Source organism: Bombina bombina, chromosome 6 (assembly GCF_027579735.1).
Source record: "Bombina bombina isolate aBomBom1 chromosome 6, aBomBom1.pri, whole genome shotgun sequence".
NCBI lineage: Eukaryota > Metazoa > Chordata > Amphibia > Anura > Bombinatoridae > Bombina > Bombina bombina.
The window spans coordinates 522797400-522824415 of NC_069504.1; the positions used below are offsets into that span (position 1 = coordinate 522797400).

A 27016-nucleotide genomic window follows, 5' to 3' on the forward strand; every position below is an offset into this window, starting at 1 on the left:
TTGCGGTCGGAAGATTAGGGGTTAATTATTGTAAGTAGCTGGCGGCGACGTTGTGGGGGGCAGGTTAGGGGTTAATAAATGTAATACAGGGGTCGGCGGGGTTAGGGGCAGCAGATTAGGGGTACATAAGTATAACGTAGGTGGCGGTCGGCAGATTAGGGGTTAAAAAATTTAAATCGAGTGGCGGCGATGTGGGGGGACCTCGGTTTAGGGGTACATAGGTAGTTTATGGGTGTTAGTGTACTTTAGGGTACAGTAGTTAAGAGCTTTATGAACCGGCGTTAGCCCAGAAAGCTCTTAACTCCTGCTATTTTCCGGCGGCTGGAGTTTTGTCGTTAGAGCTCTAACGCTCACTTCAGAAACGACTCTAAATACCGGCGTTAGAAAGATCCCATTGAAAAGATAGGATACGCAATTGACGTAAGGGGATCTGCGGTATGGAAAAGTCGCGGCTGAAAAGTGAGCGTTAGACCCTTTAATCACTGACTCCAAATACCAGCGGGCGGCCAAAACCAGCGTTAGGAGCCTCTATCGCTGGTTTTCACGGCTACCGCCGAACTCTAAATCTAGGCCTTTGACTTTCACTTGGATTTTATATACACCTTATACATTTTTATATATTTTTACATTTTTTAAAATTTTTATATTTTTATACATTTTCTATTTTTGTTTTTCATTTTTAAGTTTTAAAGGACATTTTTTTCACATTTTTTCACATATTTTCCTTTTAAAAGTATTTTTTTACACTTTTTAGGGGATCCCCAGTTCACATTACACATTTTTGTATCCACTTTTATTAATTCATTGGACTTTTTTTCACTGGATTTTTTTCACTGAACTTTTTTGGATTTCTTTAATGGACTTTTTCACTTGACATATATTATTCATATACCTAGGAATCATATTACTTTTGAACTTTTTTTGAACTTTTCTTTCTCCTCAAGAGATCATTAAATGTGACTCTTATTTTGCTTATCCCCGTAGTTGGCGATACCATTTTGTTTTAATATCATTATTTATCATTGTATATTTTTTAACTGTTTTTTATCTTAGTATATGTTACATGGATCCATGCTTTTAGTATATGTTAAATAAATGTTTTTTGACAATTATCTGTTTTCCTGTTAGAATTTTCCTTTGCCTTTAGTTGGCGCTCTTGGATTATCTTTATCATTTTTCTTTGACTCCTACAACCCTCCTGTTCTCCCTATCACTCAGACAGTGCTACTTTGTGTTTTTCTTTTAAATGATTTTATGTGGTGTTATGTTTACACTTTTTAACTTATAGCATTAAAAATTATGTTTTATTATACAATCCCCCTCTCGTCCCTTTCCTTATAAGTGTGTGCCAGAGATTTATATTTCTTTCTTTTATCTTACTGAATGTTTGCTAAGATTTCCAGGGAGTTAATGTGCTCATATACTCAGTGCAAGGCTTGCTGCGCCTCCCTATATGTGTCGAGGTGAAATGGAGTAAAATTTCTCCATATTCGCCAGGTAAGTCCTTTGCGATGAATATGTTATACCGACTTGCGAGTTGTGACGCTGGTTCTATGTTAGTTTATGGGAGTAAAAACAGCGGGCTACGGGTAAAATGTACGTGGCTCATTTGTATGCTACGCCATATATGTGATCTCTAAATCCGTCTAAAAATAGCCGACGCTGGCTTTTGTGAGTGACTCCGCATATGTGATCGAGCCCATGGTCTCCAGAACTGTACACATTATTCCAGATGAGGCCTAACTAGTTATCTGTAATCTGGCATAATAACCTAGCTATTTCTGCTACTAATAACTCTCCCAATGCAACCAAGTATTTGTCTGTCCTTGCTGGCTGAACTGCTGCATTGTCTACCAAATTTTAAATCATTTGAAATAATAATTCCCAAGTCCATTTCCTCTTTAGTTACAGTCAGTAATCTACCAATGTAATTGGCCTTTTTTTTTTTTTAGATCCTATATGCATAATTTTGCTATTGGTAATATTAAATTTTATATCCCATTTATTTGCCCAGTCCTCCAGTTTTTTTAATATCACTACTCATTTGATCCACTCCTCCTGGAACATCAACTCTGTTACAAATGTTTGTATTATCAGTAAACAAGCAAACCTTCCCCTGAAGCCCACTTCCAATATCACTTATAAACATGTTTAACCAAAGAGGCCCAAGAACTGACCCTTGGGGAACACCACTGTGACGGACCGCCTGGTACCCCAACTGAGTGCCTCCGCCAAAAAGATGCCTCCTGCCCTCCAAACCCCTCCAGCAGACAGATAGCTGACACCCAGCCCTTTACCTCAAACAAGAGACAGTACTCAGGTTGAGGTGAAACCAAAAGAATAATACTTTATTGGAAGGTTCCCACACATTTTATACATTTCCAACAAGGGGGTAGTAACCACATGAACAATAGAAACAAATATTATGCAACGGAACAAACATCAGGCAATGGTTAGTTAAACAAGACTCTAATCACATCCTGACTCACACAATGACAGAAAAACACTTCACACCTAGACTGTATATGCAGACACATAACAGCAGGAGGCCTCAACATTAGAATGTCTGTGCTGATTGCAATCTCCTGCTCTGAGTCTAGGGGGGGTTTGCAATGCTGGTTTGGGCTGTCACCTTATACCCCAATAAAAAACACAGAAACCCCAATTCTGTATCAAGGCCCTCCAGTACTCTCAGAGTCTCTGGGAATTCGAGGAAATGGGCTAAATCTGCATCCAGGGTAAAAGTACTCCAAATGTCCCCTGGGCACCCGCCTCCCAAAACACAGAATCCCCTCAAGTTCCAGGGTCCATAGTCAGTTGACAGGAGGCTAGCCCACAACCCCCTCCAGAAGCCCCAGTGACGGTAGGGTTTGTCACAACCACTAGTAACTGACCATTTATTTAAATGTACTCCATTAATTGAAACCCTCTATCCTTTAGCCAGCATTCTACCCACTTAACAATGTTAGCATCTACTCCAAGGCAATACATTTTGTAAATATATTTCTTGAGTGGGGCAGTGTCAAATGTATTGCTTAAAGTCTAGATATGATACATCTACGGCTCCTTCCTGGTCTATTAATTTAGTTATATGGTCAAAGAAATAAATTATGTTAGTCTTGCATGATCTTCCAGCAGTAAAACCATGCTGTCATTTATCTTCTAAGTTGTTTTTAATGGAAATACTTGTTTCTTACCTTCAGACAGAATTTTCATTTATTTTCCTGCAATTGAGATCAAAGTGACTGGCCTAAAGTTAGCAGAATCTTCCTTACTACCCTTTTAAGAAGAGGGACTAGATTAGCAATTTTCCAGTCTTCTGGATCAATTCCTGTTAACAGTGACTGATTAAATAAATTAGCTAATGGAGTAGCTTTCACGGATCAAATTTCTCTTAGAACCCTTGGATGAATATTATCTGGACTCACAGATTTATTTACTTAAATTTTTGAGAAAGCCTGTGAAACGTCTTCCTCTGTAAAAAGATAAGTGCTACCCACATTGGGCCAGACTACAAGTAAAGCGCTGATTAACGCTCCCGCTCAAGCTTTAACTGTGCTAGAAGTAAGCTGTTTGCACTCGCCGGGTTACGCTTGTATATGAGTTGAAAATAAACAGTTTTTGCTTACCCGACGAACCAAAAAAAGGGGTTAGAATATTGCGTGCATAGTCACGTATTCCCCCATAGAAGTCAATGGAGAACACCCCACTCTTGCGCAAACCCGATTTCATATTTGCATGTGTGCTAACCCGACATGAAATTATGAATATTTCACATTCAAGAATATTTCTACATAAATCTGACTTTTTTTGGTACAATATATATCTATAACTATATTATTATTATTATTTATTTATAAAATATTTTACCAGGAAGGATACATTGAGATTTCTCTAATTTTCAAGTATTTCTTGTGTCCACAAAACATTGCATTGTTACAATAGGGTACAATAAAATACAGAAACAATATTAATACATAATATATGCAAAATTTAACATAGAAAATGTAGGAAATATATAATCAACCATGACAGGTGCATTCTGTTTTGAGATATGTAGAGAGGGATCTCTTAAAGGATTTTAGGCTTGGGGAAGGTTTGAAAGTGTGCGGGAGGTCGTTCAATAATTGTGGTGCTCTGTAGGAAAAGGAGGATCGAGCTGCTTTCTTTTTGTATGGAGGCAGACTAAATAATGTGCTGGTACTGGATTGTAGGTTATGGGAGGTGGGAACAGCCGGGGAGAGCATTCTGCTCAGGTAGGGTGGGAGCTTCCCAAAAAAAGCTCTTAAACACAAGGCTGGAAAGATGAAGGGTGTGTCTGGATTCCAGCGACAGCCAGTTTAGTTCTTTTAGCATGTCACAATGGTGGGTCCTGTAGTTACATTGTAGCACAAAGCGGAAGAACGAGATATACAATGTATTATGTTTATTAAGGTGAGTTTGCGGTGGGGGTGCATATACTACATCCCCATAATCCATGATCGGCATCAGCATTTGCTGTACAATCTTTTCCTTTACTGTAGGGCTGTACAGGGCACCTAGTTTTTTATAGAGTTTAGATGCAAGTTTTTTCTATGTGGAGGCCAACAGATAGATAGGGGTCTAACAACATACCCAAGTATTTGAAAGAGTGGACTGCGATCAGCGTGCAATTTGAATTTGTTTTGATGCGTAGATGGGAATTTTGTAGTTTGTGTAATTTAGGTACCGTTCCAAAGATCATTGTGACAGTTTTGTCAGTGTTTAGGAAGAGTTTGTTTTTTGAGATCTACTTTTCTGCCTCTGTGAACTGGTCTTGGAGCACTGCCTCAAGCTGCGGCAGATTGGATTTGCTTGCATAGATTATCGTGTCGTCTGCGTACATGTGTACAGTTGAGGATTTGCAGACATTTGGCAGATCATTTATAAATAATGTGAATAGTAGGGGGTCGAGAATGGAACCTTGGGGAACACCACACGTGACTGGGAGAGGGAGGGAGTCGCTGTCAGAAATGGAGACATATTGTGATCGATCCGATACATAAACCAGGTTAGCGGACGATCACCATTACCTAAGTTTTTTCGTTTGAGCAGTAGTATGTCGTGGTCTACTGTGTCAAAAGCCTTTGCAAAATCAAGGAGAATAGCTCCAGTTAGGTCTTCTTGTTCCATGCCAGTTTGGATGTCGTTGCAAATTTTTAGGAGGGCAGTAGTAGTGGAGTGGTTCGGGCGAAAACCTGATTGATTAGGGGTCATATAGTTAGATTGTTGGTAATACTCACATAGTTGCGTATGGACGCACTTTTCTAAGATTTGACAATACTGGGAGCAATGATATTGGACGATAATTAGAAACCAAGCTTATCTCACCACTTTTATGCATAGGCACTACTCTTGCAGTCTTCCAAAGTTTGGGTATATATCCAGACACCAAGGATTCGATAATTAGGGTTGGGACAGGTTTAGCAATTGCCGGCGCACTGAGCTTCAACAGCATTGCTGGGATTTGATCAGGTCCAGACTGGTTTTTCATTTTTAGATTATTAAGGTGTTTCTGAACAACACTGATGGGTACAGGTTTAAAATTGAACTTCTCTATATTGGGCCTTTGAAGATTTAGAGGGGCCTGATCTACATTTGTAGTTTCAGGATGCGTCTCATTTATTAGTTTGTCAATCAGGGTGGTGGAGCATCCTACAAAATAATTGTTAAAGGCATTTGCTACTTCTAAGGGAAGTTGCAGGGTTTGGTTGTCCACTTTAACAGTGGAGGGTTGGGAGTGGATTAGTGGAATGTGTTATTTATGATTTTCCAAAACTTTCTAGGGTATGTTATTGTTCAGATTTTCACAGAAATATTGGGCCTTGGCCAATTTTGTTTGTTTAGTGCATATATTTCGCCATTGTGTATATACACAGTGATCGTTCATAGAGCCGGTATGCTTGAACTTTGACCACAATGAATCCCGAAACTGGTACATTTGAATGAGGTCAGCTGTGATCCAATTCAATTGTGCTCCTTTTACTCTCACCTTACGCAGCGGGGCATGTAAATTCCAAACTTGTAGGAGTTCAGACTGAAGCAATTCAACTGCAGAGTCTAGATCTGGGATTAGGTATAATCTGTGCCAGGGGAGGTTCTTGATGTCATTTAGAAATGATTGAAGATTAAATTTTTTGAAGGACCTGGTGATTTTAACCTTGGGAGAGGATTTTGTTGCCTTTATTTTGCGCACGCAGTACACTAAGCAGTGGTCACTGAAACTGTTAGGGAGAACACCAGCCTCCTGGATTCGGTCGGGAGAAGTGGAGAGAATCCAATTGAGCAGGGCGTGATTATGGCTTTTGATGTTTATGCGAGTTGGGGAGGAGATTAATTGCATTAGCTGCAAGGATTTAAACAGCGAGCAACAACTATTATTTTTTGGATTCAGCCAATCAATATTAAAATCTCCAAAAACCAAAATTTTACTTTTTGGGTTTTGAGCTAAGGTTTCACTAAGGAGATGTGCTATGTCAGAAATGGAATGCACAGGGGAGCTAGGTGGACGGTAGATTCCTGCAACAATGATTGATTTACTGCATGGGATCTCAATTGTGCCAGAAAGGAAATCAAAGGTGGCAGGAGAGCTAGATTTTTGTAAGGGGGTATACTTTGTGGAATTGTCAACATAAATTACAATGCCGCCTCTAGGGTTGCCAGGTGTCCTCCACAAAAATACCGAACACCCAAGAAAAAACTGCGCAGGGTGGGGGGTTAGTTTGCGGTGACATTTACTGAAAAAAAATATATATATATATACATATACATATAAAGACACACACACATATATATTATATATATTTATATTTATATATATGTTCAAACTAAAAAAGAATCTAGAAACTGCACTGCAATATTTTTAATAATTTTAGTCATATCATACACAGTCGTAAAGCTTCACAGTGAAGGCTGCTTATTTATAGTCTCTCACACCTAACTACACACACATGCTGTCACTCAGCCTAAGAAAGCACACTCAAACATGCACATATATACATACACACATTCACAGGATTTAAAAAAAAACAACTCAGTATGAATTCATGTAAACAATTGAGAAGTATTTTGTTTTTGTTCTTTCATGTAGTAAAACATTTTAGTCTGATTTTCCTTAATAGAGAGTAAGGTAAACAGCTTTCTATAATTTTTAAACACATTATGTAACAGACATTCAATCAGACATACACAGACTGCGTAACTAGGCGTAACTAGAAACCATAGGGCCCAGGTGCAAGAATCCAAGCAGGGTCCCCCGCACCCCGCCAAAAAAAAAGTGAATTTAATACATTTCCCCCCCCCCCAACATTTAACACAGAAAAAAAAACATTTTTGTGTGTGCTGTATACATATATAGCTGACTATGCTGTATACACACACACACATATACAGTATATATATATATATAAATATATATATATATTCTATCTATCTGACTTTGCTGTTTACACACATATATAGTATATTAACCATTGCAATTACTACTTCATCCAATACCATAATGTTCTTAAAGGAGAAAATAAATGCTAGAAATAATTGTGTATTCAAAGCAAATATATTTATAAATGAACCACTGGAGTAGCAAACACATAGTAACTGATTAAAAACTAGTGGTATGGAGAAAAAATTTAAATCACTCTTTTTGAGCATTATATTTTATCTTATGAGCTTTTGGATAATTTAGATAAGCTTTAGATCGGACGTCAGGCCCATGTCAGATCCCCAGCTACACTACACACACATACTACACAAACAACACGCACATACTACACACACACACTACACGCACATACTACACACACACACACACACACTACACACACACACACACACTACACACACACACACACACACTACACACACATACTACACAAACAACACGCACATACTACGCACATACTACACACACACACTACACACACTACACGCACATACTACACACACACACTACACACACACACACACTACACACACTATATAAAAACTCATACAGAGTACAATAAAGTTAGGTACTTAATATTAACAACATAAAATGACTCCCATTACAATATGATAAAGTGAACTAAATAAAGTGAACTAAACTCACAACAACTTATCAGAGAGTAAGACGAATCCCCAGTCCCCATACGGTCCTGTGCAGCTGCCTCACTGAGCTACAGAGAGCTCCTCACACTTAAGTGACAAAAACTCTTTAGAATATTCACTCAAGTAACTAAATAGTATGCAACAACACACACAATAAATGTCAGAGAGCCAGTAGAACACGCCACGGTATTCACATGCACCACAGTCAGGGTACTGTGTATTAGTGTATATTCCACACATATCATATAAATATTGCAAAACTATAGATAATATAATACAGGCAATGCAGCCTTACCTGCTCTAGCGACCGCTGTTACGGTTTCTACTAGGCAACCACATGATATATACGTTGCTAGGGAAAGAGTGTGAAGTAAAGTTGCTGAGGGATCATCTGCCCACTTACTCAGTAGTTAAGATGGGCTGAGGAAGTTCGTCTCATCCCACAACAGTGTTGGTTGAGTTTTCACACATCTTACCTAACCTAATATAGGCTCCGAGTCCCGCGCTTTCCCACTGCCCAGTGCCCCACTTCCCTCGCTGGCTGCCGTACGGGAGAAACTTCCTTTAAGGTACATGAAGTTCAGCAACAGCCAGTGGATTAGGGCCAGCCTGGCCATGCATGTGTGTCAATCGCCAGGGATAATTACTGGGGCGACAAGACCACCATCTCACACACATAAATGTACTCACTGTGCCTGTGTGGGTCGTCTTAGAGATCCATGTGGCAGCGATACACTCTTTAGGATCCACTAGGGCCACTCGTGTGGGGTGTGTGTTCATGTGGGACCCCCATTAAATGCTGATCATGGATGACATCATGACAAACATTTCTGCAAACTAAATGCCCTCACATACCTCTCCCAGCCAAGAAGCGAGCAGGTCTCTCCTCTCTCCCAGTCCAATGCAGAGGTCCGCTCAGAGTGGCAGTGTGCGTAATAGTTAGTGCAGCAAAATAAGCAAATGTTTCAGAGCGTTGCCATGGTAAGCCACGGCAACGCTCTGATTAAAAACTGTTAGGGGCGGAATTTTTTTTTTTTTTTTAAAAAGTTTGCTGAAGCTGGGGCCCCCCTGAGGGTTGGACCTGCCGGGCCCGGTCGCAGTTGCGAATTCTGCACCACCGGTAGTTCCACCCCTAAAACTGTCTCACATATAGTGTCACACATACACAGTCACACACACTGCCACAAATACAGTTAGTAATGTTTGTTAACTAAGTCTCTCATTCCCTGGCTGCAGCTGCTTCAATGGATTATGGAATTTGTGGCACTATTCAATCACACAAAGACAGTCTATTCCCTTGGCTGGGCACTATTCTAAATTGTTGCTGGCTCAGCACAGCGGTCTGTACTCACTGCAGCGACTGGGTGACAGAGCGGGTCTTCTTGCTATCATTACGTCACGTCACCCGTGTGATCACGTGACGACGTCCCAGTCCAATAGAAGACAGTCTGTCTTACACACACAGCAGGTGGCAGGCAGCAAGGAGGGCGGAGGGGAGAGGGGAGAGGGTCCGACCGCAACTTTACTCCACACACCACTGTCAGGATCAGATAGATGATCTGATCAGCAGAGCCCGAGTCTGAGTGGACACGGGCTGCAGCCTGCAGGCGGCTGCCAGGGGGCTGGGCTTAGGTAAAGCAGCATCAATCATAGTGAAAAAATATAAGGAAATCTACCTAAGGCTATGTCTGGTTTTGTAAAAATAAAATTACTGGGCAGTAGCCTGAAATATCAGACAGTCCGGTCTAATAACGGACACCTGGCAACCCTAGCCGCCTCCTCTCTTTGCTCTGTCATTTCTATGGCATGAATACCTATGTATTGCAATGGCAGAGTCAGGTATTTTTGCAGTTAGCCAAGATTCAGATATCACAATGATTTTGGGCTTGTATACTACTACCTTCCAGAGGCTACCTGGTTGCAGAGAGCAGTGGAACAGCTGAAATATTCAGGTCTGAATTTTTTTAGACTGTGGCATATACTTTAAATTCAGCTGAGGGAGAGATATATATTAGTGTTAGATGGGCCTTCCAAAAAAGTTAAGGGAGGGGTTATCTATGGATATTTGAGCTAGGGGTCGTTCAGGCAAAAAACACACAGGGACAGTTCACAAATTACAGAGATAAGAGAGGTATGCATGAAGAAAAATTAAACCATTAAACAAGGAACATGATTATATATAGGTATAGATATGGATTAAAATGAGCAAATTGTGTACAGCTCATTTCTATAAAGCAAATCAAAACTATACTATAAGTGAATAACTAAATTAGTACCTTCCTACATACAGTGGGGCAAAAAAGTATTTAGTCAGCCACCAATTGTGCAAGTTCTCCCACTTAAGAAGATGAGAGAGGCCTGTAATTTTCATCATAGGTATACCTCAACTATAAGAGACAAAATGTGGAAACAAATCCAGACAATCGCATTGTCTGATTTGGAAAGAATTTATTTGCAAATTATGGTGGAAAATAAGTATTTGGTCAATATCAAAAGTTCATCTTAATACTTTGTTATATATCCTTTGTTGGCATTGACAGAGGTCAAACGTTTTCTGTAAGTCTTCAAAAGGTTGTCACATACTGTTGCTGGTATGTTGGCCCATTCCTGCATGCAGATCTCCTCTAGAGCAGTGATGTTTTGGGGCTGTCACTGGGCAACACGGACTTTCAACTCCCTCCAAAGGTTTTCTATGGGGTTGAGATCAGGAGACTGGCTAGGCCACTCCAGGACCTTGAAATGCTTCTTATGAAGCCACTCCTTCATTGCTCGGGCGGTTTGGGATCATTGTCATGCTGAAAGACCAAGCCACGTTTCATCTCCAATGCCCTTGCTGATGGAAGGAGGTTTGCACTCAAAATCTCCCGATACATGACCCCATTCATTCTTTCATGTACACAGATCAGTCGTCCTGTTCCCTTTGAAGAGAAACAGCCCCAAAGCATGATGTTGCCACCCCATGCTTCACAGTAGGTATGGTGTTCTTTGGTTGCAACTCAGCATTCTCTCTCCTCCAAACACGACAAGTTGTGTTTCTACCAAACAGTTCTACTTTGGTTTCATCTGACCATATGACATTCTCCCAATCCGCTTCTGGATCATCCATATGCTCTCTAGCATACTTCAGACGGGCCCGAACATGTACTGGCTTAAGCAGGGGGACACGTCTGGCATTGCAGGATCTTAGTCCCTGGCGGCGTAGTGTGTTAATGATGGTAGCCTTTGTTATGTTGGTCCCAGCTCTCTGCAGTTCATTCACTAGGTCCCCCCGTGTGGTTCGGGGATGTTTGCTCACCGCTCTTGTGATCATTTTGACCCCACGGGGTGAGATCTTGCGTGGAACCCCAGATTGAGGAAGATTATCAGTGGTCTTGTATGTCTTCCATTTTCTAATTATTGCTCCCACAGTTGATTTCTTCACACCAAGCTGCTTGCCTATTGCAGATTCAGTCTTCCCAGCCTGGTGCAGGTCTACAATTTTGTTTCTGGTGTCCTTCGACAGCTCTTTGGTCTTCACCATATTGGAGTTTGGAGTGTGACTGTTTGAGGTTGTGGACAGGTGTCTTTTATACTGATAACAAGTTCAAACTGGTGCCATTATTACAGGTAATGAGTGGAGGACAGAGGAGCCTCTTAAAGAAGAAGATACAGGTCTGTGAGAGCCATAAATCTTGCTTGTTTGTAGATAACCAAATACTTATTTTCCACCATAATATGCAAATAAATTATTTCCAAATCAGACAATGTGATTGTCTGGATTTGTTTCCACATTTTGTCTCTCATAGTTGAGGTATACCTATAATGAAAAATTACAGGCCTCTCTCATCTTCTTAAGTGGGAGAACTTGCACAATTTGTGGATGACTAAATACTTTTTTGCCCTACTGTATATTGTACAGCTAGTTGAAAACATGTTAGATACTGGCGAATGGCACTAATGTCCAACTATCCCCATTATTATCCTATGCACCAATACGAGATTATGTTGAGAAAGACAGATACTCATATATATATTTTGATCTACCTGTCTAACTATATAATTATGGTAGTGTATACTCTAATTTATAGAGAATCTATGCTGTGATTTTGCTTAAGCACTTTCAGACTTTGCCTACCATAAGATATTAAGAAATGGATATTGTTACCATGTAGCCAATACTTTTTTGTTGAGCTCCAATAATAATATTGCCTGTCAGTGGCGTCACTAGGGTTGGTGTCACCCGGTGCGGTAAGTCATGGTGTCACCCCCCCCCCCCCCAGAAAGCAGACACACACAAAAACACAGGCAAACACACATACAAACACTCAAACACACTTAAAAACATACTCAGATGCACACACAAACACTTGGAAACACACTCAGACACACACACAAAAACACACACAAAAACACTGAGACACACAAAAACTCAGACACACACATACAAAATATGTAAACTGCACTGCATTAATTATGAAGCTCATGCCTAGAGCTGCTCCCTGGCTCAGCAGAACATCAAATGAAAGATAAACAGAGCACTCTAAATTAAATCACTGAAGAAAAGGTTTAGGCGCGCAAACTATGAAAATTCTGCTGACTCTGTTCCAAGTCTGTCAGTGCACAGCCCTGGGCCGCATGTCACTGAGCACAGATAGGCAGGCAGGTTTAGGCTAGCAGCGCAACTTTGCAAGCCCCACGGCACACCCACAACATTCATAGTGAAATTGGGCAGGGGAGGAGAAAAGTACAAACAAGCAAAAGCAGCCGGGAAAACTATTTGTTGAAATTGCAGCACTGGCTCAAGGGGCAAAAAAATTGTGTGTCTACAACTTCCCCAGTCCCACTAATGTTCACAAATGCCAGCCTCTAATAAAATAATCTATGCATCTCAACATTGTATTTCTTTTTTTTTTTTGGTGTCACCCCTTGGAGGGTGTCACCCAGGTGCGGCCCGCACCCCCCGCAACCCCTAGTGATGCCACTGTTGCCTGTATCAACATCTCTAACAAAGAATGATCATAGCCATTAGGAATATGGCTGCATATGTCCTTCTAATAGATTGATACTACTGTATCATCACTAATCCTGATGTCCCAAGACTAAACAAGTAAATATACTTCTGTGCACCCTGGATACAATTCCCCTGTAATTAAGTCTGCCTATCCTTATGATCATATGAGATGGGCACCCAGTTTTGGATGTAACAATAATGTTCGAAGCTTACAAGTTAGACGTGTAACTATAGACAGAGTAAACAATACTCTCCCCTCTGACGTGTGAGGGGAGCGGCTATTGCATGCCGTAAATGGCGGGCAACAATTGGTACCCACTTTGAACCAATAAGAACTGCTGCTGCGGGGGTGTTAAGATAGATTTGTATTATGTTTGGTCAAATGACGAATAAATAGAGAATGATGATGGGTTAAGCCCCCTGACTGCCCACTGATTGCGGGATTCATCAAAACATAGAGTAATTTGAATATTATATGATTATATATAGGTATAGATACATACAGATATATATAGGAATATCTATTTAAAAATACTTAAAACATATTCTATTTTTTTCTTTGAGACCTGATATCTTTGAGCCCTTAACTTTTTTGTGCAATTTTTTTTTAAAATAATTTTTATTATATGCTGTTATTATGAGTGTAACTGTAACTTTGTAATGTGTTTTTTATGTGTTTTGTACAACTTTTTTGTTTTGCAAAACAGTTAACCAGAGCTCTGAAGTTGCTGTAATCAATCTAGCATCGTGATTGCACTGAAGTGATCGCATTTACTTTGAACTTGTAATATGAGCTATAAGACCGATGAACGCAAACACCCATAATAAACCCCTTATAACTTGCACTCCGCTCATAATCTGGCCCATTATCATTTAAAGTAGCATTGCTTAATAAAATGTCACTATCTTTATAATCTGTTGTGAAGACTGAACAAAAGTAATCATGTAGACAGTTTGCTATTTGTTTATCTCCTTCCACTACTCTATCATCAGTCTTTATTCATACTATCCATTACCTAGTTTTCCTGTCTTTACTGATATATCTAAAGAAGGTTTTGTCTCCGTAGTTATTGATTGCCCTGCTCTCTCTTCTGCATCAGCTTTAGCCTTTCTGATTAACTTCTTTGTCATCTTTTGTTGGGTTCTCCATTTTCCTTATCCTCTTCTGAGCCAGTGAGTTATTTTTTTTTTTGTAGACTGTCTTTTTTTTGTCTTAACTGCATGTGCTACTTTTCTTGAAAAACACATTATTTTCTTTTACTTTTACAAACAAGGCTAATACAGTGTTTAGTGGCATCTAAAATAGCGTTCTTAAAATATTCACACTGTTTTTGTGCTTCTGTGTAATCCATTTTATAGAATCATTTAGGTATTTGCCCATGTAAGAACAATCAGCCTTTCTAAAATCTAAAACTTTTGTTTTACTATGATTGCACAATACATTTGCCTGAATAATAAATCATACAGAAAGCTGATCACTAGAGCCTAAGTTCTCACTTACAGACTCTTCAGATACTATATCACTGTTTGTAAGTACTAAATCTAATATAGCTCCGTTACGTGTTGGTTCTTTTACTAGTTGTTCAACATATTCCCCTTACTTCTAGTTGATTTAGCAACTGGTACGCTCAATCTACACTAAGCATATTAAAGTCCCCCACTACTATAACTTTGCCCTTTATTGCAGTTTTGGCAATTTCAGTTTATAATTATATTCTAAACGCCTGTTTCCCTTCAGTTTCCATAGTTGCCCAAACACTTTCTACATTGACATTGGTTTCTACAATTTCAGTTGCTTTAATATTTTATGTACAGGAACCCACCCCATTTTTTTCCTGATGTAATCAGGTATGATTGTGTCCCAGTCATGAGAATAACAGTATCTAATATATTTACCAGACTGCAAGCATTTGTGAACATTGCACGAAAAACATTACTAGAATTCTTAGATCATTTTGCATGGTCAATACATCCCCTTCTTATATTCTTTTTCTTCTTATATAACTGCAGTCTAACCATGTTGCTATGGAAACAAAACAGTACATTTTGTTTTTAAAATACATTCTGCTAGATTACGAGTCTTGCGTTAGCCTTAAAAAGCAGCGTTGGGAGGTCCCAACGCTGTTTTTTAACGCCCGCTGGTATTACGAGTCTTGCAGGTACAGGTGTACCGCTCACTTTTTCTCCGCGACTCGAGCATACCGCAAATCCACTTACGTCAATTGCGTATCCTATCTTTTTAATGGGATTTGCCTAACGCTGGTATTACGAGTCTTGGAAAAAGTGAGCGGTACAGCCTCTCCTGTCAAGATTCCTACCGCATTTAAAAGTCAGTAGTTAAGAGTTTTATGGGCTAACGCCGTAACATAAAACTCTTAACTAAAGTGCCAAAAAGTACACTAACACCCATAAACTACCTATTAACCCCTAAACCGAGCCCCCCCCACATCGCAAACACTTAAATTCATTTTTTAACCCCTAATCTGCCGACCGGACATTGCCGCCACTTCAATAAATATATTAACCCCTAAACCGCCGCACTCCCGCCTCGCAAACATTTGTTAAATTTTATTAACCCCTAATCTGCCGTCCCTAACATTGCCGACACTTACCTAGATTTATTAACCCCTAATCTGCCGCCCCCAACGTCGCTGCAACTATATTACATTTATTGACCCCAAAATCTAAGTCTAACCCTAACCCTAACACCCCCCTAACGTAAATATAATTTAAATAAATTGAAATTAAATTACTACAATTAAATAAATTATTCCTATTTAAAACTAAATACTTACCTATAAAATAAACCCTAAAATAGCTACAATAGAACTAATAGTTACATTGTAGCCATCTTAGGATTTATTTTTATTTTACAGGTAAGTTTGTATTTATTTTAACTAGGTACAATAGTTATTAAATAGTTATTAACTATTTAATAACTTCCTTGTTAAAATAATTACAAATTTACCTGTAAAATAAACCCTAACCTAAGTTATAATTACACCTAACACTACACTATAATTAAATTAATTACCTAAACTAACTACAATTAAATTAAATAAACTAAAGTACGAAAAAAACCCACTAAATTACAGAAAAAAATAAAATAATTACAATTTTTTAAACTAATTACACCGAATCTAATCCCCCTAATAAAATAAAAAGCCCCCCAAAATAATAAAAATCCCTACCCTATACTAAATTACAAATAGCCCTTAAAAGGGCCTTTTGCAGGGCATTGCCCCAAAGTAATCAGCTCTATTACCTGTAAAAAAAAAAGACAATACCCCCCAACATTAAAACCCACCACCCACACACCCAACCCTTCTCTAAAACCCACCCAATCTCCCCTTAATTAAACCTAACACCATCCCCTTGAAGATCACCCTACCTTGAGACGTCTTGAAGTGGTCCTCCAGATGGGCAGAAGTCTTCATCCGATCCGGGCAGAAGAGGCGCTCCAGATGGGCAGAAGTCTTCATCCAGGTGGCATCTTCTATCTTCATTCATCCGGAGCAGAGCAGGTCCATCTTCAAGGCATCCGACGCAGAGCATCCTCTTCCATCCCACGACTAACACCAAATGACGGTACCTTTAAGTGACGTCATCCAAGATGGCGTCCCGTCAATTCCGATTGATCCAATCAGCCAATAAGATTGAGCTCGCATTCTATTGGCTGATTGGAACAGCCAATAGAATGCGAGCTCAATCCTATTGGCTGATCCATGGTGTTAGTCGTCGGATGGAAGAGGATGCTCTGCGTCGGATGGCTTGACGATGGACCCGCTCCGCTCCGGATGGATGAAGATAGAAGATGCCGCCTGGATGAAGACTTCTGCCCGTCTGGAGGTCCTCTTCTGCCCAGATCGGATGAAGACTTCTGTCCATCTGGAGGACCACTTCTGCCCGGCTGGTAGGGTGATCTTCAAGGGTTTAGTGTTAGGTTTTATTAAGGGGGGATTGGGTGGGTATTGTATTATTTTTTTTACAGGTAAAAGAGCTGGTTACTTTGGAGCAATGCCCCGCAAAAGGTCCTTTTAAGGGCTATTTGTAATTTAGTATAGGGTAGGGCTTTTTATTATTTTGGGGGGCTTTTTATTTTATTAGGGGGATTAGATTAGGTGTAATTAGTTTAAAATTCTTGAAATTATTTTATTATTTTCTGTAATTTAGTGTTTTTTTTCCGTACTTTAGTTTATTTAATTTAATTGTAATTAATTGTAGTTAGTTTATGTAATTAATTTAATTATAGTGTGGTGTTAGGTGTAATTGTAACTTAGGTTAGGGTTTATTTTACAGGTAAATTTGTAATTATTTTAACTAGGAAGTTATTAAATAGTTAATAACTATTTAATAACTATTGTACCTAGTTAAAATAAATACAAACTTGCCTGTAAAATAAAAATAAATCCTAAGATGGCTACAATGTAACTATTAGTTATATTGTAGCTATTTTAGGGTTTATTTTATAGGTAAGTATTTAGTTTTAAATAGGAATAATTTATTTAATTTTAGTAATTTTATTTAGATTTATTTATAATATATTTAAATTAGGGGGGTGTTAGGGTTAGACTTAGATTTAGGGGTTAATAACATTATTATAGTGGTGGCGACATTGGCGGCGGCAGATTAGGGGTTAATAAGTGTAGTTAGGTGGCGGCGACATTGGGGGCGGCAGATTAGGGGTTAATAAATATAATGTAGGTGTCGGCAATGGCGGGGGCAGCAGATTAGGGGTTAATAATTGTAAGATTAGGGGTGTTTAGACTCGGGGTTCATGTTAGGGTGTTAGGTGTAGACATAAATGTATTTTCCCCATAGGAATCAATGGGGCTGCGTTAGGAGCTTTACGCTGCTTTTTTGCAGTTGTTAGGTTTTTTTTCAGCCGAATCAGCCCCATTGATTCCTATGGGGAAATCGTGCACGAGCACTTTTAGCCAGCTCACCACTACCATAAGCAACGCTGGTATTGAGGTGAGATGTGGAGCTAAATTTTGCTCTCCGCTCACTTTTTTGCGGCTAACGCTGGGTTTAAAAAAATCCCGTAATACCAGCGTTGTCTGCAGGTGAGCGGTGAGGGAAAACTGCTCGTTAACACCGCACCCCTGTTACCGCAAAACTCGTAATCTAGGTGATAGTTATTTGTTGGAGATTAACAAAAAGGGCACTGGCTTTATTTAAATGGAGTGCGTTCATTTAAAAAATATATATATATATATATACAGGGAGTGCAGAATTATTAGGCAAGTTGTATTTTTGAGGATTAATTTTATTATTGAACAACAAACATGTTCTCAATGAACCCAAAAAACTCATTAATATCAAAGCTGAATAGTTTTGGAAGTAGTTTTTAGTTTGTTTTTAGTTATAGCTATTTTAGGCGGATATCTGTGTGTGCAGGTGACTATTACTGTGCATAATTATTAGGCAACTTAACAAAAAACAAATATATACCCATTTCAATTATTTATTTTTACCAGTGAAACCAATATAACATCTCAACATTCACAAATATACATTTCTGACATTCAAAAACAAAACAAAAACAAATCAGTGACCAATATAGCCACCTTTCTTTGCAAGGACACTCAAAAGCCTGCCATCCATGGATTCTGTCAGTGTTTTGATCTGTTCACCATCAACATTGCGTGCAGCAGCAACCACAGCCTCCCAGACACTGTTCAGAGAGGTGTACTGTTTTCCCTCCTTGTAAATCTCACATTTGATGATGGACCACAGGTTCTCAATGGGGTTGAGATCAGGTGAACAAGGAGGCCATGTCATTAGATTTTCTTCTTTTATACCCTTTCTTGCCAGCCACGCTGTGGAGTACTTGGACGCGTGTGATGGAGCATTGTCCTGCATGAAAATCATGTTTTTCTTGAAGGATGCAGACTTCTTCCTGTACCACTGCTTGAAGAAGGTGTCTTCCAGAAACTGGCAGTAGGACTGGGAGTTGAGCTTGACTCCATCCTCAACCCGAAAAGGCCCCACAAGCTCATCTTTGATGATACCAGCCCAAACCAGTACTCCACCTCCACCTTGCTGGCGTCTCAGTCAGACTGGAGCTCTCTGCCCTTTACCAATCCAGCCACGGGCCCATCCATCTGGCCCATCAAGACTCACTCTCATTTCATCAGTCCATAAAACCTTAGAAAAATCAGTCTTGAGATATTTCTTGGCCCAGTCTTGACGTTTCAGCTTGTGTGTCTTGTTCAGTGGTGGTCGTCTTTCAGCCTTTCTTACCTTGGCCATGTCTCTGAGTATTGTACACCTTGTGCTTTTGGGCACTCCAGTGATGTTGCAGCTCTGAAATATGGCCAAACTGGTGTCAAGTGGCATCTTGGCAGCTGCACGCTTGGCTTTTCTCAGTTCATGGGCAGTTATTTTGCGCCTTGGTTTTTCCACACGCTTCTTGCGACCCTGTTGACTATTTTGAATGAAACGCTTGATTGTTCGATGATCACGCTTCAGAAGCTTTGCAATTTTAAGAGTGCTGCATCCCTCTGCAAGATATCTCACTATTTTTTACTTTTCTGAGCCTGTCAAGTCCTTCTTTTGACCCATTTTGCCAAAGGAAAGCAAGTTGCCTAATACTTATGCACACCTGATATAGGATGTTGATGTCATTAGACCACACCCCTTCTCATTACAGAGATGCACATCACCTAATATGCTTAATTGGTAGTAGGCTTTCGAGCCTATACAGTTTGGAGTAAGACAACATGCATAAAGAGGATGATGTGGTCAAAATACTCATTTGCCTAATAATTCTGCACACCCTGTATATATATATATATATATATATATATATATATATAACTATATAGACTGGGAATTATCTGTTTTAGGTAAAATTAAAACTGTATATAAAGTTTGCTGAGAAAATAAAGCACAAGATGGAAGAAAAATAAAGCTCATGCTTTGAACCTCAATAAGAATAGAACCAAGACAAACAAGAAATATATACTTTCAGTCCAATAAAAGACAGTTTATTTTACCAAGGTTTAAAAATGCCATTTGAAAAAATTAGAGACCTTTAAAATATATTTTTTCTCTATATAACTGTACAAGAGTAGCTGGTGAGTTTACCAATGTTTGAGAACAAAGGGCAGTAGACAGATGTTTGTACCGTAAAAATCTGCTCATGTATACTCATCTGCATGTAATCATGTACCCAGCACTTCAGAATTTGCCATCATTTTACACAAGTATTTGCACACAAGTTGGTGCACATAAGTAGGTATACATGAAATGGTATACATGAGTAGGTGCACATAAGTAGGTGCACATGAGTTGATGCACATGAGTTGATGCGCATGAGTAAATGCACATGAGTAGGTGCACATGAGTAGGTATACATGAGCAGGTGCACATGAGTAGGTGCACATAAGTAGGTATACATGAGCAGGTGCACATGAGTAGATGCACATAGGTAGGTATACATGAGTAGGTGCACATAAGTAGGTATACATGGGTAGATGCACATAAGTAGGTATATATGAGTAGGTGCACATAAGTAGATGGACATGAGTAGGTGCACATAAGTAGGTATACATGAGTAGGTGCACATGAGTAGTTGCACATAAGTAGATGCCCATAAGTAGTTGCACATAAGTAGATGCATATAAGTAGATGCCCATGAGTGGATGCACACGAGTAGATGCACATAAGTAGGTATACATGAGTAGATGCACATAATAAGGTATACATGTATAGGTGCACATAAGTAGATGCCCATGAGTAGATGCACATGAGTAGGTGCACATAAGTAGGTATACATAAGTAGATGCCCATGAGTAGTTGCACATAAGTAGATGCATATAAGTAGATGCCCATGAGTGGATGCACATGAGTAGATGCACATGAGTAGGTGTGCACAACAGTAAACTAGATATACATTTGAGAGGCTTTGTTGTAAAGGCAAGAGCATGTTCTAAATTCATTGTTACTTTACCTATATTAATTGGCATTCCTGAGGGTAAAGTAGTCTCATTTGGTTATAATAAATGCTGTCTCCAGGGGGTGGTCAGGATTTTCACCTACACTTATACCCAGCATGTGGAATTCATAAAGACGCTATAGCCCTTGTAAAGTATATCACAGTCATGTCCAACCATATCAAAGATGACAATGTTGTCTACTTTATATATTTATTTTACTTCTCTTTAAGGGCCCAATTATCTAAAGCTCTCCACTCTGGCGAGATTATCTAAGAAGGCTCATCAGTACTGTGAGATCCCTCAATTTTATAAAGGCAAATTTGATAGCTTGATAGCTGTTTATGCAGATTTTGAATGTGAGGAGAGACACATACATTGCAATATAATGCTAAAAAAAGGCATTAGTTCCTAGAGGTGAATGGTTACAACATAGATGCTGGTCTATTGATTATAATGGAGACTGACTCTAAACTTCCAGATGTGACAAGGTACAGGTACAAATTCTGTAATTTTTGAGTTGCTGCAAGTTTTTTCTTTTTTGCATATAGACAAATGACACTGATTCATAATAATAATGAAATGCAAATACATGGCTATAAGATTATATATCAAGCAATGAGACAAAATATATAGTTCATATTAATAATAAAAATAGGTGAATATGTGGCTGCCCATATATTGGATAACCTTATAAATAGATGTAACCTCGTTATTTTTTTTATGCAGATCACAAAAGGTAAAAATAAAACTATAATTAAAAATATTAAAACCATCATGGGGGATATGTATCAAAGCGTCAACTATATTGCATTCACGGGTGTCAATACGCTCGCCTAACATCGCCAAACATCGCGCCTGAGGATCTGAATATGATATCCATATTTATAAATAAAGCCGTCAAAAACACGCGCACCAAGTACGGGGCGATGAGCATCGGACTGTTGTTAACTAACAGTCATCGATGACGCTGCTATTCGTGTTTTTCCCAACTTTATTTATACCATATCACTAAACGCCACCGCCGCAACCTAAATAAAGTTATTAACCCCTATCCCGCCGCCACCGCTGCAACCTAACTAAACTTATTAACCCCTATCCAGCCGCTCCCCGACACCGCCGCAACCTAAATAAACTTATTTACCCCTAAACCTCTGGCCTCCCACATCACCACCACTAACTAAACCTATTAACCCCTAAACCGTCAGCCCCCCACATCGCCAAAAACAAAATTAAGCTATTAACCCCTAAACCTAACAGCCCTTTAACTTTAAATTAAAATGACAAGATCCCTATCTTAATATAAAACTTACCTGTAGAATTAAAATAAACTAATTTTAAACTATTAATTAACCTACCCTAACTATTATACTAAAATTAAATTAAACTATGCTGTGGATGCCATAGAAATCAATGGGAGTCTGAAAGCACTGAAAGATTATGTTCGATGCTGCAAGACAATTAAATAACGTTTACACCTAACACCCTAACATAAACCCTGAGTCTAAACACCCCTAATCTGCCGGCCCCGACATTGCCACAACCTAAATAAAATGTATTAACCCCTATCTCGCCGCTCCCTGACATCGCCGCCTCTAAATAAACTTATTAGATAAACTTATTAACCCCTAAACCTCTGGCCTTTTGTGGGGCATTGCCCCAAAGATATCAACTCTTTTACCTGTAAAAAAAAAAATACAAACACCCCCCAACCAAAACCCACCATCCAACCAACCCCCCCAAATAAAACCCCCCAACCTAAGCTACCCATTGCCCTGAAATGGGCATTTGTATGGACATTGTCCTTAAAAGGGCATTTAGCTCTTTTACATTGCCCAGACCCTAATCTAAAAATAAAACTCACCCAAAAAGCCCTTAAAAAAAACCTAACACTAACCCTGACGATCCACTTACAGTTCTTGAAGTCCCAGTTGAAGGATCCCTCCAGCCGGCGAAATCATCATCCATGCGGCAAGAAGTCTTCATACAGACGGCCTCTTCTATCTTAATCCAGCCGGCCTCTTCTATCTTCATCGAGCCGGTGCGGAGCGGGTCCATCCTAAAGACATCGGGCGTGGAGCTCCACTTCTTACGGTCGCCGCCGTAAACTGAAGCTTCAATGCAAGGGAGGCGATTCAAGATGGCTGATTTGAATTTAACACTCAAATCAGCCAATAGGATACAAGCTACTGAAATTCTATTGGCTGTTCAAATCAGCTCCGCGCCGGCTGGATGAAGATAGAAGAGGCCTCCTGGATGAAGACTTCACCAACTGGATGAAGATAGAAGAGGCTGTCTGGATGAAGACTTTGCCGGTTAGATGGATCCTTCAAGCGGGACTTCAAGAACTGTAAGTGGATCGTTGGGGGTTAGTGTAAGGTTTTTTTAAGGGTTTTTTGGGTGGGTTTTATTTTTAGATTAGGGTCTGGGCAATGTAAAAGAGCTTAATGCCCTTTTAAGGGCAATGCCCATACAAATGCCCTTTTCAGGGAAATGGGTAGCTTAGTTTTTTTTTAGAGTTAGGATTTTTATTTGGGGGGTTGGTTGGGGGGTGGGTTGTAACTGTTGGGGGGGTGTTTGTATTTTTTTTACAGGTAAAAGAGCTGATAACTTTGGGGCAATGCCCCACAAAAGGCCCTTTTAAGGGCCATTGGTAGTTTATTGTAGGCTAGGGTTTTTTTTTTTATTTGGGGGAGGACTTTTTTTATTTTGATAGGGCTATTAGATTACGTGTAAAAAATATAGCTTTGATAATTTGGTTTGTTATTTTTCGTAATTTAGTGGGGGGTTTTTGTAACTTAGTGTTTGTTTTTGTAATTTAGTACTTTTAATAAGGTTTAATTGTATATTTAAATAATTTAAGTAGGGTTAGGTTTTTTTAATATGTAATTTAGTTTATTTAATTTTAGTATAATAGTTAGGGTAGGTTAATTAATAGTTTAAAATTATTTTATTTTAATTCTACAGGTAAGTTTTAATTTATATTAAGATAGGGATCTTGAAATTTTAATTTAAAGTTAAGGGGTTGTTTAGTTAATAGCATAATTTAGTTTTTGGCAATGTGTGGGGCTGACGGTTTAGGGGTTAATAGGTTTAGTTAGTGGTGGTGATGTGGGAGGCCAGGAGTTTAGGGGTTAATAAGTTTATTTAGTGGCGGCGGTGTCAGGGAGCGGCATAATAGGGGTTAATACATTTTATTTAGGTTGTAGCGATGTCAGGGGTGGCAGATTAGGGGTGTTTAGACTCAGGGTTTATGTTAGGGTGTTAGGTGTAAACGTAACTTGTTTTCTACCATAGAAATCAATGGGGTATATTTCATTGTCTTGCAGCAGCAAACAAAAACTTTCAGTGCTTTCAGACTCCCATTGATTTCTATGGCATCCGCGGCCTCAAGGGTGGCAGATTAAAAACCAGGTACGATGCGTCGCAATAGCCGACTATTTGATAAATTGGAAAACGTGTCAAGTAGATCTGTAATGATGTAAGCATCGATCTGCATCGGAAATCAACATTTTCAGGTCTTGAGGCTTTGATAACTAGGTCGGATCAATCTCGCAAAACAATTACGACGTGGAATTCCGGCGTATTTGTGGTTGACACTTTGATAGATAGGCCCCCATGTGTGATTTACTAATTACAAAAATATGAGGCCTCAATCACAAAACGTGCCCAGAAACAATACTGCACCAGTATATACAGGCTTTAAACAGTGTTCAATCAGTTCTCAGATAGTAGATCCAACTACCGGTATATAGGAGCCATCTTCCTTTTTTATTCTTAAAAAAGTTTCCTCTACCATTGATGGTGCTGAAGATAAGTCAGTGACCTCCAGTGGGCGAGTAGTTGTCCACCTGCAAGTACCGGTGTTCTGTAATATTTCCCTATCTTGTTATGTTCTCCTAGCTTTGTAACGCGTACGGCCAAACCTACATCGAGATAGAGAAATATTTGTTTCAAAAGGAGGCTGATATTAAAATAGTGATCAGATTATGTATAATTTTCCGACCACATTATATTTGGCTGAGTGCAGATCTCGCTCAAATATAAATAATTAAAACATAAACACAAAATATTATGTATGGTATTAGGTTGTGATGATAGCGTTCATTTTATAAATGTATTTTTCAGGCTATATAACAAAAAATAATCGAAACATCTGTATCCGTAAAAACTACATTTATAAAATGAATGCTGTCATCACAATATAATAACATACATAATATTTTTTAATTATGTTTTAATGTTTTATGTTTGAGCGAGATCTGCACTCAAAACAGCCAAATATCACCATCTGATCAATATTTTGACATCAGCCTCCGTTTCAAAGAAAAATGGCGGATAGGAAAGTGCTCTATCTGGCCGTACGCGTTATGTAAGTAGGAAAACGCAACACAGTAGGCAAATATAACAGAACACGGGCAGAAAGAAAAAGCTAGACAAAACCACACAGAGCAGGCGGATCCAGGGAACAAGGATTTGTGTGATTCAATGCTCAATATTAATTGTTTTTAGTAAGTGCAATATTTCTTGCGCACTGTAATTGTAATAAATTCACAATGATTTGGAGATGCGCTGCTTTCTTTTGTCTATAAAACAAAATAAACTAAATACAGCAGAAAGCAAGCACAACACGACATTGTTTATGAATAATAACTCATTATAGGGGTATATTGAATACAGCAAGTGAGACCGTAAAAATATTTATATATGGAATATATATTGCAAATGAGGGCTTCATACATCTGTTCTCTTCATTTGTTAAAGAAACATGAAAGTTAAAATTAAACTTTAATGAATCAGCTTATTTCATTTTAAGTCCCTTTTTTAAATTCACTTGTATTATCGCATATATTCTGCTCTATTTGTGTTCTTTGTTTAAAAGCTTATATATATATATATATATATATGTTCAGCAGCAACAACAGCAGCAGCAATGAGCTACTGGGAGCTAGCTGGTGATTTGTGACTTCACATAAATATATACCTCTTGTCATTGGCTCACTGAATGCATTGATTTGTGACTACACATATATATACCTCTTGCCATTGGCTCACTGAATGCATTGCTGCTATGAAGATAACTTTAACTGTTTGGTACCTTTGCATGGGATAAACACATAGGGCTAGATTACAAGTGGAGCGCTAATTTAGCACGCACCCTTAAACAAGCAAATTCGCCTGTTTATAGGCGCACGATAAATAACCAACCATTACAAGTGTCCCAATTGCCCCAAAAATAAAGTATATTTTAGTTTTTTATTTTAAAAAAATTATCTTTTTAATAAAAAACATCTGCACTAAGCAGTTTTTGGGGGCTAAAGTTGGCGGGTGTGGGGTGTTAGAAAAAAAAACAGCATTGAAAAGTGCCTTTACATTGCATTCTATGGGGAACTATGTGTTCCCTGTCAATATATATGTATCTGCTTATATACCTATAGATGTATGTGTTAATATGTGTATATACACATATAAACATATATATATAAAAAATCATATACATATATATTTACAATCTGCTGCCCATCGCTGCGTGACTTACCCCCTACGCTGCGCTAGTTCTCATGCAGTGTCTCACATTGCGGACCAGTTAAAAAAACAGTGTGTGGAACGCAAATATTATGTTTGCAAAATCGCAATTTTGTGTTCCACTCATAATCTGGCCCATAAGGTTTGATTACAATCTTTAAAACTGATTTTGTACTTTCCACCAAAATTGGTTGTCGGGTTTTTCTAGTGATCACAATGCAAAATGTGTTAAAAGCCCACAGCCGCAAACACCTTTTTAACATAAAAAAATCTGTAATTATTTTTCTCATTGAAGTATAACATAATCTAAAAATATCATAAATACTTTCCTGTGATTCCAAATTACTCAAATCCGAAGCAAAGCTTTGCAGGAAGTGCTATGATAAAGGAAAAAGCCTTCTAATTTAATCCTGAAAACATGTTTCAATTAGAAAAAAGTTGATTAAATCTGAGTGTA

At 38.8% G+C, this 27016-nt stretch overlaps 1 protein-coding gene across 2 annotated transcripts in view; it reads left to right on the top strand.

Annotated features, from left to right (window-relative positions):
• The window catches only part of FSD2 (fibronectin type III and SPRY domain containing 2), a 195138-nt gene that overhangs the window by 85713 nt on the left and 82409 nt on the right, over positions 1–27016 (top strand). The window lies entirely within an intron of this gene.